Source organism: Euwallacea similis, chromosome 14 (assembly GCF_039881205.1).
Source record: "Euwallacea similis isolate ESF13 chromosome 14, ESF131.1, whole genome shotgun sequence".
Lineage (NCBI taxonomy): Eukaryota > Metazoa > Arthropoda > Insecta > Coleoptera > Curculionidae > Euwallacea > Euwallacea similis.
In genome coordinates this window covers 2,300,280-2,316,725 of record NC_089622.1, presented here as the reverse complement: position 1 = coordinate 2,316,725, position 16,446 = coordinate 2,300,280, and the positions used below count along the sequence as shown (strand labels likewise).

Below are 16,446 nucleotides of genomic sequence, written 5' to 3'. Positions count from 1 at the left end.
TACGATCCTGGAAAGAGATTTTATGCTAGATTTAGTACCTAATGTTAAATGAAAAACTTTGATAGGCGATTTTGATGTTACAGGTTTATAAAAATTATTAATCTTGACGTAAAACCTAAGCCTCGATTATTGATGATCCACGGAAGGTGATTAGTCAGGCTAATGTACGTACTATCCACGGCGCATTTATAACTAATTATAAGATTTAATCAGTCTTAAAGTGATGATGAAATTCGAGATTTCTTCCTGAACGAACCCTGCTGGTAATTGATTTTATAATTTCGTTGTTTTTATTGGTCAAATCACTCTGTATTTTTCCTAATCAAGAAAACCAGTGTAATGATGATATATTCCGTAAAAACAATATTATCCATTTCAAGCTCATTACATTATTCAAAAATAATGCAGCTAACAATGTAGTTTGTGGAATCGTGTGAATGTTAGTTAAGGTCATGGCAAAAAATATTAAATTTAAAGTCAGTAAGAGGCGACAAAATAAATAGTTATTCAGTAGTTATATGCTGTTCCCACATTTTTGGCTCTGTTATACCATATTCCTCTGGTTCATTCAGTGCCCGCTAATACCTTCCGAATAGTAAATCTTAAGAAAATGTCTTAAATGTGAAAAACAAACTTGGAGGCAGTCGGTGGTATACCTGCACCGACGAAATTCAGTAGGGAGGTATTTGTAATTGGAAAAGCAAGTATTTTCAGATGTAGGGCGTATCAGAGGCTCTACTTCTCAATTTCAGTGGGAAATTTCTAAGTAAATAGGTTCCTTAAATAAATATAACAAAAAAAAACCTGTATAAGGTCTATAGTTAAACAGACAAGAATTTTGTATATTAACTGATTTTTCTTTGTTTCTCTGCTGAACTAAATTTGAATTCCACTAAAATTTCTTATACACAAAACAGAATCTGAATTTTAAAATTTTTGGTCCACATAGAATACAAAAACACTTCTCCACGACCGCTCTAATCAACTCAAATGAATCCAATAGCGAACTGGAACTATCTTGAATTAAGGTCGTTGCGTGCTTGAAATCCTGTTTGAGGTGATTTATTTTAGACATTCCTTTAATAGCTAATCAAAACATATTTATACCTTTTCTGTAGCTATAGGAAGGAATATACAGGGTGTTACTTAGTGATAGGCTGTATTTCTAAGGACGCGTTCTTGAATTAAATTCGAATAGAAAAGTTATTATTAATAAAGTGGTTTTTATTTTTTCTTGAATACGAAGTAAGATACGACATAATAACAAAAAACGAAAAAGTTGCATTTTTAGGTGCTTAGTCCGAAAAAAATACAAAAATTTGAAAAAGTCAATGGCGTACGTTTTTTTTTGGTAATATTGTTCGTAAGACTGCCTCCGGGATGCTACTAGAACTCACAATTATCATCTAGTTAGTGCTAACTTAGTGTCTTATTACAACGAACAACAGAGCCAAATTTCAACAAAATCGGCAAAAGGATCTTTGAAATATTAATTAAAAAAAACATTTTTTTTTAACCTTTGACACCTTGTATCTTGAAAACTAGACTTTCCAGGACACTTGTTTATATGAACTTTTCTACTTGAATTTAGTTCAGGAATACGCTCTTGAAATTACGGCCTATCACTAAGTAACACCTTGTATTATAGAAGCATGCGCATAAATATTTCTAACTAATCTGCGTAAAGAAAGAAAAACTTTGGGAAGACTTCTTAGTTTTAAGGTCCAAAACTTCTAAACACACACATAAATTTCAACAAGTTTTCTCTCCTGCATATTCAACGACAAACTAATTCCAAGCTCAAACTCCTGATTATTATAAATTCATTAAAGCTGGTATTAAGTGGACTCCAATGGTGCAATTACGACGCTCCTAGTAAGCGTTTAAAGTTTCCCGGAAATAATTGCTCCGAATTGTGAGTTAATTTATCGAGTGAGGTTAATTACCGCACACTTTGAGGACCTAAAGCAATTTGCTTATTTAACTTACTAAAATTTTCGTTCTGCTTAACCCTTCGACGACTTTCAAATGCGATTGACAATTTGAGGGATTTAGTGAGCTTTTTCGAAAATAAGTTTGGATGATTTTGGCTCATCAACTTCTAATGTAATCGACTATTGGAAGTGCGGTTATTCTAGGCAATCAGCGAAATCATAACAGACTCAGCTCAATCAATTATCCGGGGACCAGTTTCAAGAAGAACGTAATTAGTTTTAGATAATTGGATATTGTACTTACTTTACTAATAAACTTAATGGATTTATTTCATTAACGAAGGATTCTTTAATAAGTTCAGACATTAATAACAATTAGTTAGGTGTGATCCTAATTACTTTTAAAGTGGTGTATTTAATATAGTATATACAGGCTGTTCCTTAATGATGCGCGGATATTTTAAGGTGGGATTCTACATGAAAAAATAATGATAGTTTGTTATACATGTATAGGGTGGTAAAATTGCTACGGGCCACTATTGCTATCTTCTAAACCGTAAACGTTACAAGTTCGGTTAAATTAGACAAAAGTCAAATTTGATGACAAGTTAAGATCTCGAAGCACTGTTGTCAAAATTTGTTCGGTTTCGGAAATATTTTGGAAAAAACAAAATTTTGCCAAAAACGTGTTTCGTTTTCTTATACTTTTAGGTTTATTCTTTGAAAACTATAAATTTTATTTTGCTCCAATCTGAAAACTGGAATATAGAACAAAATAAATTAGGTACCTCTGTTGAAATAAGAAATTAAATTAATGATCCAGGTCATTGGTGAATTGAATCCAGGTCCGTATTTAAAAAATTGAAGTTAGTGTCGATATTTCAGAAACTAAAAGTGCTATTTTATAAAACTTAACATTGGTGTGTAGAGCTTTAAAAACCAATAAAATATCACAAGAAAAACTTTTTTTAGAAAACCCTTAGTTTTTAGCTTATTGACAAAGAACATTTTCGGCGAAATTTCGTTTTTTCCCAATACTTGTGAAATCGAACAAATTTTGGCAATAATGCTTCGAGATCTTAACATGTCATCAAATTTGACTTTTGTCTGATTTAACCGAACTTGTAATGTTTACGGTTTAGAAAATAGCAATAGTGGCCCGTAGCGATTGGACCAACCTATACATGTATAACAAACTATCATTATTTTTTCATGTAGAATCCCACCTTAAAATACCCGCGCATCATTAAGGAACACCCTGTATAAATATATTAAATGCAGGAATATATGATTACAGTCATTTAGCTCTAATAGAGTTTCTCTTAACGTTAGGACGTTTATCATGGTTAATAAATCACGCATGTAGCACACATGGAATTTTTATATTTCACCACACATTAATCTCTCCTCTCGCGAATAAAATTCCGAATGCATGTTGTAAAATATTGAGCTTGTTGTTGTTAGCAGCCCCTGTTTGTGTTATCAGTTCCAGGGTGGAATTAGGGAGGCAATCGCATGCAATTTTGTTCGAAACTAGTCGAGGGATGCACACAAGACGATTTAGGTTGTTTCGAATGTAAATTTGCTCTCTCTGCTTAATTTCGTTACTAAAACGGAATTTGTAATTTCGTTTAGTATCGGTCTCTGTGGGGTGTAATGCTGCCGTAATAGGGCGTTTGCAGAATGCAAGAGCTTTGTTTCAGTGTCGAAGGTATAGAGAAATGAATTGCTGTTCTCAAACGACGAAGTTATAGACTTTGTAAGTTAATAGAAACTACCTACCATGTCGAGTGTAGTTTTAAAGAATAATTTTACGAGTTAAATTACCAAAAAACATATTAGGAAGACAAGGCTAAAACCTTAAAAGTCTTCAACAAACTCTTACGAGATTGGTTCGTTCCCAAAATCCTGCTTTTCTCTTTGTCAGAAATCCGCCACTGATTTTAGAATGCGAGAGAATAATCAGCAATTCTCATGAGGCACGTAACCAAGAAGGGCTCGGGTTTATCTTTATGATCGCAATCCTCACAACAGTAACAAATTCAATATGAATTAAACTGAAATTCACAGTGCGTTCTACAAAACTTGACTTTACAGACTGTTTTCTTTTAGAGACTTCAGCAGACTGCTGTAGGTTTTGTGCGATGAAATTCACCTCTCTAAATATTCAAATTAAAAAAACTGCATTATTTCAATTTACAGAGTTTAGATTATTTCAAGTTTATTCAATAAATCTAAGAGCTGCGTCGCTTTAGTTCAGAAACTTTCAAATTTGTAAATATTGTCAGAGTATATTTGTGGGGCACGGCCGATCTCGCCCAGTTTTTGAGATTCAGAGCATTGAAATGTACGGAATTACCAAAAATGTAACTTGCATAACCTCTCTCTTCTGATGGAAACCCAAAGCAGTTTTTTTTATTCGAACACCCTGTATATGTTTTCATATTCTGAAACTACGTATCCTAAGAATTGTTTCTAGAATACATCGCTGTGCAGCCACAACTTCCAGACTTTTAAGTCGCTTTGTGAATTTTTGGGTACCTATTTTAAAACTAAAATTTTTTATTATGTTTCATTTCTGAATTTTTAACTAAAAAACCCAATTCGTTGTCTCTAATGTACATGGTAATCGGAACTCATTAAGCATTAACTTATGTCCCATGATTATTCTGCAAAGTTAAAATTACCTGCATAATATAGGAGCTAAACGACATGTTGTTTTATAGCTAGCTACTGCCGTTATTCTAAATTTTCCAGCTTTTTAGAGGACTTCTAAAACGTTATACTCAATGGAAGCTACCCCAGATTTAAATTAAACGTGTTTAATGTAAACATCGTCCAGATGTTTCTGAGAAAGACGAGCTGCTGGAACCAGAAATACTGTAATTAATTACATGAAAGTTATTAAAAATTATAATCGTTAGGATTTAAAAATTGGGAAACACCGCCTAAAAAAAAGGTTCAATAAATTCCTGCCTATCCCAGACACAAGACAGAGTTAGTTAATCTTATTTGCAATTACACAGTTAATTTTACGGCGTTACAAACCTGATAAGAGGAATTAAATCCTCTGAACTTATCGACTTGCTTCAGTTAATGATGGGGCAATTTTTAACAATCAAATGCCTTGAACAAAGATACCTTCGATACTTAAATGATCTTTTCAATATTTTTTTCGCATAGCAAAAAATCTTCAGATTCATAGAAAAATCTGAAGATTTTTGTTATCTAATTCGATCCTTCTTTATGTGATTTATGCTCAAATTTCAATAGTTCCAGACATTTTTTTTTCAATTTCTCGCCCCCGCTCTTAAATGGACACCAAACTTACATATTGGTTACCTGCATTTACAGCCTATACTTTACTGTAGGGTGGCAGGATCAATCAAAGATCATCTTTTGCTTCCTTTTAGCTTATATACTAAATAAAGACGGCTATATGATGCAGGATAGGCGGCGTTGAATATGATTTTATAACATTGGTACAGTTGTGGTAGGTGAGATTTTTAATCTGCGATTTTCTTTAAATAATTTGGATATTCGTGTTGTGTTGCTGTGGCCACCAATCATTTAATTTCTTTCATCACTAATGGAAATTAACAATTTCCGAGAGAAATTTACCCTAGTCTTGGGCCAAACTTTCTTCTAAAAAAATTCTTTTAACATCACGCCCTCGAAAAGTGGATGAAGGGCTGAAGGTCCATTAGTAAAGAGTAACGGATTCCTACTTGCGGAAGGAAAGAAAAATCGATGGACAGCTGTCAATTTTATTACTTTTGATGAGGGTTAATTGCGAGACGACCACAAAAAACAACCCTTTGGCCTTTGTGTGACGATATTTTCGGGAGATTTTGAAGAAACGGACATCTTCGGATTTCTGGAGAGGTGAGTGCATTAACGAATGAAGATCTCCACCATTTACATAACAACTGACAAATGGTTTTGTGAGAGACACGGATGGCCAGTTGAAGGTTTACCAGATAGTAATATTCGTGTTCAAGTTTGAAAAATGTGAGGTGCAAATTGGGCTGGAAAGGTTTACTTCCGCACGAAAACTCTTTCTAAAGGAAACATTCTTTTTCAATATATTGTATTTGAGTTTTGTTTGATTTTTGCGCGCGCATCTTATACTTTGCGCCCCAGTATCTTCATTGTGAAAAGCAAAACTTGAAGTGAAGCTTTTTGAAAAATACCGAGCTCCATTTCGCGTCATTCAGTAAACTGCAGTCGCCCTGCGGTAAAGTGTCACCGGATTTGTTAAATACTTAAAAACGGACGGTAGAGGATTATTTGCACCCGGTACCAAATTTCATGGGCGTAGAAAATATATTTTGAATGGTTCCATATAACCTAGTAAGACATTCCACTTTCTTTGATGTACATAATATGATTAAGATAAACATAAGTTTAACGTATTTTGAAATAGCGGAAAAACTTTTTCCAAGAATGCGAGAAACATCGAAATTATCCGAATTTAAATATCTGAAAAGGAAAGTAAGCTGTCGATATGAGATAAAGTATGCTTAAATGTATAAGAAATGTTTATGAAAAGGCCTTTACGAAGAGTAAGAATTCTGTTTTGCTTAAAATTTATCAAGTATTTTTAATAAAAAATGCGAGTCGGGAGAAGAAAGAAATATTTTCTTTTTGCCTTACCGTTCTTTTAACGAGATATGGAATCGGTTTTTATTAAAATACTCCAACGACTTGGAGCCTTACGGAGTCTGGGGAGATTGAGGTCAATTTTAATCCAGTTTGGTCACTGGATGGGGAAACTTTGGGACTAAAACTGCTTGGACAGTATATTAAGGAGCAGGATTTAAATTTAATACTTGGGAGCGTTGCTCGCAATTTCGACAAAGAGGATGATTTTTAGAACAGAAAACTAATTTACTAAATTGTCACAGATCTAAAGGGATTTTATGCATAATATACAGGAAGACGCTTTAAGACTCTTTTTTTTAAGTGAAAAATATATTATAAAATTACTTTACTTATTAAATGGTGCGATCATTTTTTTGCAATGATACGTACTATATATTTTTTGACTATTCAGTTCTGAAATTCACTGAAAGTATTTTTACATACACGTATAATGAGGGTTCAATTAGAAAGGAAGGAGGATGCTGGACAGCCCGGGGATACGTGTTTCTACTTATTGGCCTCGTCAGTCATGTAGGTATATTAAATAGGTACACAAGCACCATGTTGCGTGCGCTTTACGCATATGAGAGTACAGCGTGGAGAGGATGGAAAATAGAAAATGGAAATCGCAGGCAGGCATCAGCTCCGTCAATTAATGGATTCATTCAAAATATTTTCGCATGATGGAAATTCATATGCAATAATTTTCAGTTGCAGCAACTCATGCGTTCCCAACTTTCTTTTCGCTTCATCATTTAAGAGGAATAAAACGAATGGTATACAATGAATCACCTAATTTCAATATTCTCACCGGTAAATCTCGGGAGTTCTGGAAGTTTGAAGCGCAGGAGTTTGAGTCTGGACCGGTTCTCCAACCGTCGGCATCCAAAATACCGAACAGTTGACGCGACGAGCGCACATTTTCCAGACGGAAAATACGAGTCGGGAGTTTTCAAATGCGGGAAAGTTTCCGAAGTTTTTGCGCGATTTCTACGGATTAACATTACGATTACCACTGAGGACCTTTCGGTGAAATGACATCTTGAAAAATTGACTTTGGCCTCGACGATGTGTGAAATCTTCTTCTTGACTTCTCGCACAATGAGACAATTTATAGGCTGAGGTAAGCTCGGTGAAGCAGAACCAATAAAGTTCGACTTTGGTATTTGAAGCTTCTGCAAAAAGCGAAACCTAACGATGGTTAATTTTCATGATCCAGTTCAATTTTGAGGCGAAATTACAAGGCAAAGCAGAATTTTGAGGGGGTGTTTATTAACACCGGTTTAGAGAAATTTATTAATTTTAACTCAAAAGTTTAAAGCCAGCCATTTCCTTCCTGTTTCATCTATTCACACCTTTTGAACTTTTCTGCAGCAGCAATAGTTCTAAATTGCTTTTACCCTGGGAAGCAATTTTTCTTTCGTATGTCGAAATCAAAGTTTACCTCACTGCCCTGCGTCTGACAAGTATACATTAGATTGATTAGGTGTTTAGGGGCCGGAAATATTTCTGAGTTAAAAATGCGAGACCGATCATTTAAGAACTTTTATTCGCGAAGGGGAAGAAACTTCGTACCGAAACGTACTTTAAAGGTTGTATTTCGCATTGCCGACTTTTAACTTAAGGTGTGCTATAGAATTCGGAAGTTGAAATTTATGTAATGCGGGAAACGAAATTGATCACGGAGGTGAATACAGAGGCTTTGTTCTTGTGCACAAGTGACACAAAGACGGATTATAAAGTTCGAAAGATTTTAAAAATTATAGGGAAATTAAGTACCTCTTCTTTGACACTTGTTTTTATCGAACCTTAACGTATAAAGCGGGGGCAGGGGGGCAGTGGGGTGGGTGGAAAAAAATCGTTAAGTCAAAAAATCGTAACAGGCTTTAATTTGTATTGCATCTTGTTCTCGAATAATTACAGAATCAAAAACCGATTGCCTTATTTCTTAAAAAATTTTGATGCAGCAGCACTAGTCTTCATTGCTACATTTCATACCTTTTTCTACTTAAAATATTTAATTTTCTTTTTACAATGTTCCAGTGTTAAAAATGTACGATATTTATTTTACAGCAGTGGCATACAGGGTGATTCACAACTTATCTATACAATTTTAGGGGTAGGTGTGTCATGAAAAATTAAGTCGATTTTGCAAGACATTTTTTTGGAAAATCCTTCAAGTTTTTCCGGAAAAAATTGTTAAAGTTTAACCATTGTATAATTGGACGACTGTAATGTTCCCGTTTTTCTGCAGAATCCCTTTTAGGTTCATCAACCTTACGTATAATTTATTGTTGGGTCTCCCACGTGTCAATGGTTGGGAGCTGAAGACATGGGTATAAACACAATAAAATAACTTTATGTGACTTTTTCGCCTATTGGGTTGCGGTCATCATTCATACCTAGTAGTATTCCCTTCAACTTCATTGAGCTCCACTGAAGCTAAATTGCTGAAGCATGGCTTACGTCTGACCGATCTAAACTTAACTCTCGTAAATTTTCACGTCCACAATGGTCGTTTGCACCAAGAAACTTTTAAATATACCATTTAAAGTTAAGGGAACTTCAAAACAAAAATGCCATGGAGATTTTTCGTTAGTTCTAGTTAAGCAACGTTTTAACTATACTTAAAAATTGCTCAGTGAACACGACCATAAGAAACACATTCGTGTTACAATGATCGCAATCTAACTTTAACAATTTCATTATACGTACGTATATCCATAAGTTGAGTTCGATAATTACATCCTGAGCTTTGCATAAATGGACCCATGTTACTCGAAGTTATCGGACAATTTCGAACGACATTGCCTGGTTTTCGCACCATTCAGGATGCAATTACCAAACTCAGCTATAATGTGTGAGGAGAAGTTTTAGCTGAGTCAAGCTTATGCCGTGATTCGACAAGAGCTGGGTCTGAGACAATCAAAATAAGCAATTTTTAGCATTAATTTATGTGTTTTTCTTTTACAGTTGAACATTATTATTAGTAGCTAGATGTCTAATTTACATAAATTTCACAGCAATGTTTAATCCATATATTATTTGTCATGATTTGTGTGTATGTTACAGTTAAAACTTCTTTTCAGTCAAAAGTGCTTTTGATTGAAGTTTTGTTAAAAGTTGTTTTGACTGGTATTTTTCAGTTAAAACTACTTTTGACAAAACTTTGCGGTCAAAATCACTTTTGACTATTTTTTTTCAGTCAAAATCACTTTTGACTATTTTTTTTCAGTCAAAAGTAGTTTTGACTGAAAAGAAGTTTTGATTGTAACATGTACATTGCCGTCCGTAAGTATTTGCCCATCTCAAAATTTTCATCTAATCGCATTATATCTTAAGGTTTACTATAGATATTGTTTAAAACTAATTTTGAATATAAATTGCCTTTATTTCCAAACTTAGTCTTAAACATTAGCCTCGTCAATATGACCACCTTTATTTTTTATAATCGCTGCACATAACCGTGACATTCTTTCATTTAACTTTATTAGCGTTTCATTTGATATTAGACGCCATGTGTCTTGTAAGATCCTCCACAGGGATTCCTGACATGATGGACACTCGCTTCTTATCCTTCTGTCGAGCTCATCTTACAATAACTCGATGGGATTGAGGTCAGGCGACTGTGATGGCCACTCCATCACCTCATGTTTATTTTCAATTTTTAATTGATTCAAATAAGATTTGCATAGTTTGAAATTGTGTTTCGGATCGTTGCCTTGTCGAAAAATAAATTTGTGCCCGAAAATACGACACCTAGCGGGTAACATTTGCTTCTTTCAAATTTCCAAATATTGTTTCTTCTTCATTATTTCATACATTCTTTTTAAAATTAAAAAATACTGGAGCGAGCAAGTACTTATGAACGGTAAGATATATTTAACTAGTACGGACCCATTCAACTACCAAAATTTGCCGACATATGCGACAATAAAATATGTTTATTTTCGTCAAACATATAGGGAAGATGTTTACCTAACTTTATGATAAAATGAAGATACGTGGACCGAGACAAAATTACTTTCAGAAAAACGCATGATAAGTAGATGAATGATAAATCCTCAATAATAATTTGCTATCGTGTATAAGAACACCAAGTCAAAGCTTGGAGCTGCAAGGAGTATTTTCCCAAGTTGTGATAAATGATGCAGCTATCTCGACAAGTTCAAGGAAACAGTTTGAAGTTTTTGATGAGGATTTTGCTTTATCGCTCTTTCTTCAAGCCAAATTCAGCAGGAAAATTGTTATACTATAACGCGGAGAAGTTCTTCAAGACAAGAAATCTAGAAGGACCCCCAAGAATTGGCATCAATATTGAAATAGGGATTCCACATGTCTTTTGATCAAAATGGCCCTGTCCAGTTCTATTCGGCAGAAAACGAATCCGATTCTAGATTATTTATGACTTCCACAGTGTTGTATGAGACTAATTCATGAGAAAGCACTAGAATTATTCATTTAAATTTAGTTCTTCTTTCAGCTATTTTTCGTATAACTTAATTGTGTGTCCACTCCAATATCTGTGTGATGATCTACGGTTCAAATCACGTGACTTTTTATGCACGTCACAGGTTTCATATCAGCAGAGATGCCACATTTTTTCAAAATTAATATGTAGCAGGAATTTTTCACGTATTGGTGCAACGCTATCAGTATTTAACAGTATACGGGGTGTATCAGAAATAAGTACGTTAATTTTAACTGGTAGTAGAACTCTTCAAGGACAGCAACTTTCCTTAGTACTTTTTTTTCGATCATCTCTCATTATCAAGAAAATATTAAAAGTAGTTTTGGTCAAATTTCACTACTCAGCATTGACCTAGTCGACTGAGCGATAAACACATTTCAAAAACGACCGCAAAAAAGGTTCGCAAGTTTTTATACCTACGCAGTACCAAATAAATTTGATTTGTCGATGAAAGTACGCGTATTTTTTTTCTGAAAAATAATGTTAACTCGATAACAAGCATCATTGGCGTGTTACGAATTTTAAGGAGGGAAATGTAAGAATGAAAGAGTGATTTTCGAAAAAACTGGTACATAGAAAAAATGCTGCCCCAGTTAAAATTAATATACTTATTTCTGATACACCCTGTATAACAGTATTGTTAGATCCAGAACACGTCATTATCATACCAATGAATAAAAACGTCAACAAGTTAAGCGGCAACCATGTAAAAAAAACAGGATTATGTTTAGACATTCAAATATATCTTTATTCTTTTTTAGCATATTAAATTTATGTGACTTGTCATTTTACGTAAGGCGACTTTCAATCGTCATATTTTCTGACGTGAATAAAAAGACACGTGATTTGAACCACACGTCTGTTTATTTGTTATTAAATTTAACTATTTTGAATTTTTTAGCAAAGAAATTACATTTCATTGCTTTTATAAGCCTCAATTAAATCATAAAACTGTGGTGATCGAGAGTAATATTTGAATAATAAAATGCAGTGAATACTATGTACCGAATGAGTCATCATAAATTGACCATTGGATATCTTCGTCCTTATTGGTTTTCCAAAAATCCTTAAAATGGAAAAGTTTTATATTTCTCGTGAAATTATGAGAGCTGGACAACAAATTTGATAGCAAAATTTCATGTAAAATTTTGATGATTTTGGGGAGAAAAATAAAGGTTTTTGCGTTAAATCGAATTCCCTTCATATTATTCGTATATAAGATGCGCTTATTGATTCTGATTTGAAAAATATAGGTTTTGGTGATATTCTTTCTAACCGTTTTAAACAATATCTATTCCGTTAAAAGCAATGGTTTAGATAGATTGAATACATTTAAATAATACGTACTATGAAAGAAGGAATTGCTCGTGTGGAACGGATATTCTTGAAACCTTAGAAAGCGGTTAGAAATAATGCCATACGATTTTATAGCGTCGAAAGCGGAAGAAATACGTGCGTCTGAAACACAAATAATGTACAGGGTGTTCTATTTAAATAAATAAAGTTGGTGTGATTTTAAGAGATTTGAGGTGCCAACCTACTCAATTTGTCAACAAATTCTGATGTCCAGCAAAGGAAATGAAATTTTATAACTCTAAAGGTTTCTGTACGATAACTCAACACGGAGATATACTACATTGATTCATTTATGGTAGCCCACCCGTACCTCTGGAAGAAATTAAATCTTCGTTATATGGGGCGTCTGTTAAACATACGGCAAAAATTCAAGGAATTATTTTCCGGACTATTCTAAGAATATTTTGTCCTTTGATGATTTTTGAAAGGTCTCTTTGTTCCGAAGATACAGGGCGAAAAAATTTCCGACAATAGCAACATTTTATTACTAAATATTATTTACATATAAAGCTTCTTAATCTACAAGAACTGTTGAAAATGCCTAGATGCCACAACATATTTCATACAGTAGGAAATTCTATATTTCTGCAAGATATTCTGTTTTTCCTGCGAGACGAAGGGCATTTTCTCAGGAATTCTCTCACTTTGCTTCTTAGCTTTAAATGAGTATTGCTTTTGTTTCAGTTAGGACTGATAATTTAAATCATTTTCTTCTACTCCAGTTTTTCCAAATTTTCTTAATTTTAGCCAATTCCATTTAAAGTCATACAGTTTACCGTCTATAGTACCTAGTTTCAATACTGCCATCCATACTGAATTACCATGTGATTACCCAACAATTCCGTAAAATTTTACCATGTTCGTGGCAAACACACCTTAAATCACCAACATTAATGTCCAATTTGAACACAAACGAAACTCGGTCAGCATAATTTGCAGGGTAGTTTTATGTCATCGTTAATATACGACCATCCCCACGCATCGTTTTTGCCCATATCTGATGGGACAGATTTGTGCTGCTAAACCATTTAGGCGTACAAACAGGTCATAAAGTTATGGCGAATAAATTTATTTGGATGTGGTCTTTCTAGTAGCTTAATGTTATTATCAGCGAGGCGCCTAAAACTGGAGAAACTTGACGAGGGTTGGTAGTAATAAATACATAACTTTCAGGGCGATATTTCTGCTTCTTACATCAACGGGATTATCAATGAAATCTTTGGGAAGTTGCAGTGGTTTTTAGTATTCAGCAGGTCCAGAGCTTGCCAGAACTAATCTTTATTAAATAAATATTAGATGGGCTCTTTGGGGTTTAGTCTAGAGATTTTTCCGGTCACGTCGCAGTTAAGTTCCATTGACGCAGGCTGTCGCTCTGTTTGAAATTTCATCCCTAGTTTTTCCCTGTAGTGTTCTGGGGAAACATCTAAAATAGTTCGACCAGGGAGCCGTTGTGGGAGCTGAAGGAATGGAATTATTCCAGGGTTTCAAAAGAGAGTTAGCACGTAGAGGAGACATAAAGTTGAATTTATGTGCTAAAAAAATTTGAGTGGGAGATTTAAGGCAATGCTGAATCATTCCACAACAGTTATTTTTAGTAAGCATTTACTAAATTGAGAATTCAGGATCTTTTATGGGGGAGCCCAGTGAATGATTACAATCAATGATTTTAGTGAATGAAGGGTTTTTTCACTTGATAAAAGGTTAAAGTGGCAATAAACTCAACATCACAAAACTCATAATTTACGTGCAGTTTCCCGCAATTTTTTGCAAAATTTTTACAGTTTGTAAGCGTACGATATGACACGATAAGAAAGTAATAGTTTCCGCTCTATTGGCTTGTTATATGAACATGCAACTGCCGAGATAAAGCAAAATGGATGCTTGGCCCCGTTTTCTCATCACCGCAACCTCGGGCAAAAGAGGAATTTTTGCCGGGGAAATTTCAAGGTTCGTTGATTTGGGATTTCTTGGCTCCAAGTTCATGTTATTGTGTCTCAAGGAAAAGATTTATTTATGTTATTGTCCACGTTGCCCATTTAATCTCATTCAGATCACGAGCGCCTAATTAATGAGACAAATTGGAGTATATGTGCATCCTCGAATAAGAGAAATGCTCCTAAGTTATACAGAGTGTTCGATGACGTATACGAAGAAATTTAGCAAACAATATTTCGGCAATAATAAGGGCAGTTATTTAGTTATTACTATAAACATATGTTCGAAAGTGTCTCCATTCTAAGTTATTTCTCTCTAAAGGTCGCGATTTTGGAAGAGAGGGTTATACAAGGTGTTCCCTGATGTATACGAAGAACTTTAGGAGACAATATTTCTGCAGACATAGGGGTAGTTATTTAGTTATTATAAACATATGTTCGAAAGTGTCTCCATTCTAAATTATTTCTCTCCAAAGGGTTTGGAAGAGAGGGTTGCTAATAAAACTTGGGAATCAGAGTCTGCTCGCATAGGTTTATTTAAGAGCATTTTTTCCATTTTTCTCTTGCATCAGAAAAGAGGAAACTTCATAAGACCCTATCTTTTTTATCAGAATTTTTGAAGTAAGTGAAATTATTTTCTTTGAAATATTATATTACATTTGGAACTTTTATTTGTTGGTGCCACATGAAGTGCTTCTGTTCCGTAACTCTTATCAATAGCATTAGGGAACGTCCTGTATATTGGAACATTTTGTACATTACATTCGACCGAAATTTAATTTCCAAATAGACAGAAAACCGAAGCAATCAATAAGATATACGTTCAAGAACTTCTTCTTTTGCTTTTAGCTACAGCTTTGTGGTGAAAGGCATGATTTCTGTAACGAATTGGTCATCCTTTTGCTACTTATTTCTATGAAAACTATAACATTCATTATTTGATTGATATTTGTATATACGTGCAAAAATCTTATACTAGTATAAACTAGGACTGATCATTATTCAAAAAGAGTCTCATCCATCGACTAAACGACTGAACAAGGCAAATTATCCCCAAGAGAGAAATGTCCTTTATTTTATGTGTTCGATTCCACTGAAACATGGAATCGATGTCGTGATACAGAGATGTCGTGTTGGAATCCCAAATTAATGTTGTTGTTTTTGGCCTCTAGGAAACGAAAGAGATGAAACTTCTTTTTAGATAGAACAACAGACAACGCGTGATTTCTACCATACATACAGGGATTTTTTTTCTGACCGGATATTGGTTTAGATAGCAGGATGTTTTTCCGATGGGGTTTAGAATCCTTGATTGATTGTTGCGCATTATCTTTCTTCAAACTTTGTTTGGCTGAAAAAAAGTTAATAAGATTATTTGGGATTGGAAAATAAGCACTACTGAAGTTTCTGGAAGTTCCATATGAAGGAAGAAATCCTGGAAACTTTGAGAGACTCAACATGTTCTGGAAAGATTTTAGGTTCATTATCATCAAGAAATAATTCCGGTATAATTGCTTCTTGAGCATCAATTTTGCCAGTTTTTTGATCTGGAAAAGAGTGCTTAATGTTAATCCAAAGTGATGTCATATTTTGAAACTAGCTTGTTTTTCATTCGGAATTTTCCTGAAATGCTGCATCAGGAAGATTTTGCCAGCTTTACGAAGAAGGATGGATCTCTCCACAGCAGATACGGAGTGGAGATAATTTCACAAGTAGTTTTTATCTTCGCGATATTTTACCAAATTAATTATATTGTCCCATCAGTCCATTTGTTGTTTCATTTCCAAAGTGGAGATAATTTTAGAAGGAAATTAACGATTAACTACTTACTTGGTTCTAATGTAAAATTAGTGCGTTCTCTATTTCTAACTTCGTCACAGTTGTTACATCAAAGTTTTTTTATGCTTTGAACTTGATTTTAATTCTACTCGTCATGTCTGTGCGAATTTTCATTTGCCACTGCTCAGTGCGGACAGATGAAATTCGGTTCTTTGTCCCATCCAGATTGCCTAATTGTTTTCCGACCAGAGCAACTTCTTTCCGGCTCCTCAATCTAATTACGCCCTTGAAGAACTGCCAGATTACCTGATAATCGAAGCCATTCGAC

At 34.3% G+C, this 16,446-nt stretch overlaps 1 protein-coding gene across 1 annotated transcript in view; it reads left to right on the top strand.

The window, feature by feature from the left end:
• Window positions 1-7,494: 7,494 nt before the first annotated feature.
• mtt (mangetout) overlaps window positions 7,495-16,446 on the top strand; it is a 161,717-nt gene continuing 152,765 nt past the window's right edge. Inside the window, exon 1 of the mRNA XM_066397223.1 lies at window positions 7,495-7,701. The gene's annotated coding sequence lies outside the window, so the exon portion shown is untranslated. The remainder of the gene's footprint in view (window positions 7,702-16,446) is intronic.